This window comes from Pipistrellus kuhlii, unplaced genomic scaffold, assembly GCF_014108245.1.
Source record: "Pipistrellus kuhlii isolate mPipKuh1 unplaced genomic scaffold, mPipKuh1.p scaffold_m20_p_11, whole genome shotgun sequence".
NCBI lineage: Eukaryota > Metazoa > Chordata > Mammalia > Chiroptera > Vespertilionidae > Pipistrellus > Pipistrellus kuhlii.
In genome coordinates, this window is record NW_023425416.1 from 10,907,711 (window position 1) to 10,912,380 (window position 4,670).

Sequence of the window (4,670 nt, forward strand, 5' to 3'; positions counted from 1 at the left end):
TTTCTTGAATGTTGTCTTCATTTGCTGTCACTGCTTTCTTACTTGCCAGTCACTCCTCAATCTACTGGAATATGGCTTCTCTGTGATCAGTTCTACAAAAGTAATCTTTCAGAGAACATTGTTGATCTCTGAGTTGCTTTTCAAGCTTTATCTTGACATTTTAGAAACACAGACATTTGCTGACCTATTTTTTTCTTGAAAGACTCTTTACACCATTGGTATAAAAATTACTAAATACATGTGCTCTTTCTCTTACTTTTTTGAGTGTTCCCTTTTGATCCTTTACCCATCTCTTACATGCTATTTTTGCCCAAACCTTTTCTTCTTATTTTATAATCTCTCTAGTTTTTCTTTCCTCACTATTCTCAGTCCTTAATTACCATCCATATTTTGATAACTCCCAATTCTATATCTCTAACCAAATCTCCATCCTGGGCTATAGAACCATATACCCAGCTGCCTATTCAATAACTCCAATTGCATGTCCCACAAGCAACTCAAATTTAATCCATCTAAATTTAACTCATAACCTGCTCTTCCTCATGAATAGCCCCACCATTCACCCAGTTACCTGAACCATAAACTGTGACTTGATCTTTCCCTTATCTCTCACATCCAACCAATCACCAAATAGGGCTTGTGAGCTAAGGCTTAGTCTTAGCAGCAATAAGACTCACTGAAGGGCATTAGGCAGTGAAGGGACAAGAACAAGAATATGTCAGAAAGATTACTCTAACTTCATAATGGAGGGTAGAGTGGAGGTAACACAGATAGGAAATTATTTTCACCTGAACTGAGGGAGAAACCATGGGGGAAATGACACTTTAATGAATGTTACATATCAAATATACAAACAAACACATTGAGAAAGAGCAGGATTTTTTTTTAATGCAGTGTTAAATATACTAGAAATGACAAGTATTTCTTCTCGCTATACTATACCTATAGAAAATGTATTCCCTGACAGCTGTGTTTAGGTCCCATAATTCTGTACTATCCCCTCTTTGCCCTACCCTCAGTTGTGGATACCTGACTTCAAAAAAACCTTACCATAGCCTTGGTCAAGCCATTAAAGCCTTTTCTACTACCTACATGGAAAGGGGATAGCCAATCAGTCTCTACTGGGTCCTTAAAGTAATTTGCTTATTCTGTTGAAACAACAGTGTTTACATTTGAAAAGGAATTTTTTAATACTATATACCCAAAAATATCAGGATATATGAAACAATAATTGGAAACTTAGACTTTAATTCAAACAATTGACTTTTAGAAATCCTACAAAAATAATTTTAAAAATAGAGCAAAGATTTGGAGGGGGAAATAATGTTCATTCACTATTAGATTATTTACAAAAACAAAAATTTTAGAAAGCAAAATTGCATTAACTAGATGGTCCATAATTGAAAATTGCTTAAGGATATATACAAAAAACATTAACAATGGTTTTATGTCTACTAATATGTGGTGAAATTATAGTGATTTTATTTTCTATTGCATTTTTCAAGTTTTCTAAACTAAGCATTAAAAGCAAATTAAAAACAAATGTATGCCTTAAAAACAAATTCCAAATGTTAATAGAAAATTTTACTCACAACTTTAACCAAGTAATTAATCTCAACATCAAAATAATAGGACAAACTCATATTATGTATCTCCAAAATGGATGTATTACATCACTTATGTTATTTTTTTGCCCTAAATGTTTAATTGGATCATGAGAAAACAATCAGACAAATCCATATTGAGGAGTATTCTATAAAACAACTGGCCTGAATTCTTCAAAATGTCAATATCTTTAAAAATAAAAAGCCCTGGCCAGGTGGCTCAATTACTTGGAGCGTCATCTTGTACACCAGAAGGCTGTGGGTTTAATTCCCAGTTGGGGCACATACATGGGTTGTGGGTTTGATCCCTTGTCAGGGCATGTATGGGCAACAAACCAATCAATGTTTCTCTCTCTCCTTTCCTTCTAAAAATCAATACATATCCTTGAATGAGGTTAAAAATAAGCAACCGATTGTTTTAGACCAGTGTTTCCCAAACTTCTCTCATGATGAGAATCACCTGGTGGAGTTGTTAAACTATTATATATAGATTCCTGAATCCTAACTAAGAAGTGCTAAACTAAAATTTTTGGGAACATATAGGTAAAATTGTATATTTATATGTTCCCAAAAATTCTAGTTTAGCACTTCTTAGTTAGGATTCAGGAATCTATAATTTAACAACTCCACCAGGTGATTCTCATCATGAGAGAAGTTTGGGAAACACTGTTTTAGACTATAGGAGATTAAAGATGTTACAACTAAATTTGAAATATGAACCTTGATTAATCCTGTATAGAAAAATAAAAATATTCGAATTATAAATAACTCGATATAGACTGTGTCAGAATATATTTTTGTTCAATATTAAATTTCTTGAGTGTGGTAATGATAGGAAGTTATGCTATACATGTAGTGTTATGGTATATAGGAAATTATCCTTGTTCTTAGGAAATATATCCTATTATACCATGTACTTAGCAATAAAGTGTCATGATGCCTGCATCTTATCTTTAAATATTTCAACACACACACACACACACACACACACACACACACACACACACACAGAATTACTGCATACCAGTGTTTCTCAAACTATTTCTAAGGAGCCTTTTTTAGATTTTTCCCCCCACTAATTAGAACCCTACCTCCCATAAAACTTTTAAAAATTGTGGTAAAAAATACATAAAATTTCCCATGTTAAACATTTTTAAGTGTATGGTTCAGTATTGTTAAGATATTTACATTGTTGCACAATCTCCAGAAGAACCTTTTCATCTTATGAAACGGAAACTCTATATCCATTAAACAACTACTTCTCATTTCTTCCTCTCCTACCTATTCCCTGTCAACTGCCTTTCTATTTTTTTAATCTATGGTTTTGACTGCTCTGGATACCTCATCTATGTGGAATCATATAGTATTTGTTGTTGTTTTTTGTTTGTTTCTGTTTGTGTTGTGTGTGTGTGTGTGTGTGTGTGTTTGGCTTATTTAACACAATGTCCTCATAGTTCATCCTTTTCTATTTTTAGGATGCCATGCCAAGCAGAAAGCCTCTGAAAAATACATTTATCACTAGACTTTTCTTCACAAATGACAGCATCTCCTCAGCTGTGTGTTTCACCTGTGCGAGAGATGGTTGCTCTTACAGATCTTCAGCTGTTCCTTGGCTTCCTTCATGTCCTTCTCTACTTGTTGCCAGTCAACTTTGATGTACCCAGTATGGTCTGCAAGCTGAAGGAGAAAAAAGTCTTCCTCCGACAGCTGTTGCCACCAACTTTCCAACCTTCTGGAATATGAAACCTGTGCATCATCCAGTGACACCTCCAATAACAGCTGGGTTACCATGCTCTACTTTTCAGTTGAGGGTCCAGATTCCTGCCTAAACAGCTTGTACCACCATGGCTGCTTTTTAACAAATGCTATAAGGTTCAGAGACTCGGAATGTCCTGCTGTGGATGCGGACATTTCAGCAAGCTTGTCTCTTGATGACACACACAGAGGCTAGGCACTGTAGAACAAGGAGTGGCAAGCTGTCTCTAGCAATGTGGCTTCTGCTGGTGGGTCCGATATTTCCATTCCCAAGGCCCTAGGGCCTTGGTCGGTAAACTGTGGCTCGCAAGCCACATGCAGCTCTTTGGCCCCTTGAGTGTGGCTCTTCTACAAAATACCACGGCCTGGGCGAGTCTATTTTGAAGAAGTAGAATTAGAAGAAGTTTAAGTTTAAAAAATTTGGCTCTCAAAAGAAATTTCAATTGCTGTAGTGTTGATATTTGGCTCTGTTGACTAATGAATCTGCCAAGCATTACCCTAGGGTAAGGGTGGGCTGGGCTCACTGTGGTCTGTGGTCACCCTCATTTCATTCACTTTGTAGAATGTGTCAAAATTTCCTTCTTTTAAAAAAATGAATACTATTTCATTGTTTGTATATGCCACACTTTGTTTTCTCATTCATCAACCCATGGACACTTAGGTTACTTCCACCTTTTGGCTATTGTAAATAATGCTCTAAGAAGACAGAAGTACAAATATCTCTTTGAGACCCTCCTTTCAACTCTTTGGATATACTAGTATACCTCAAAGTAGTAATTGGATATATATTGTGTATATATATATATATATTTTTGTGTGTGTGTGTGTGTGTGTGTGTGTGCAACTGCTGTACTGTTTTTCATTACTGCTAAACCATTTTACATTGCCACCAACAGTGCACAAAAGTTTGAATTTATCCAGATCTTCACCAATAGTGTTATTTTCTCTTATTGATAATAGCCATCTTAATGGGTGTGAGATAATACTTCATTGAGATTTTGATTTGCAAATCCCTGATGTCCAACTTTCTGTGTACTTATTGGCCATTTGTAATTTTCTTTGGAGAAATGTCTATTCAGGTCCTTTGCCCATTTTTAAAATAAGGGTAATTGTTTTTGTTGCTGTTGTTGAGTTGTAGAAGTTCTCTGTATATTCTGAATATATATGTTATCAGATATGTGATTGGCAAATACATGGTGAGACAAAAATAGGTTTATAGAGTGTGAGTACATAAAACAAGAGTTTATTCTTTCATTATTTAAATAATTACCTACTAATTATTGTATTTTTTCCATACGAACAACTATAAAC

At 35.0% G+C, this 4,670-nt stretch overlaps 1 pseudogene; it reads right to left on the minus strand.

The window, feature by feature from the left end:
* Positions 1–3,075: 3,075 nt before the first annotated feature.
* LOC118715068 lies at positions 3,076–3,626 on the minus strand (annotated as a pseudogene).
* Between the last annotated feature and the right edge of the window lie 1,044 nt (positions 3,627–4,670).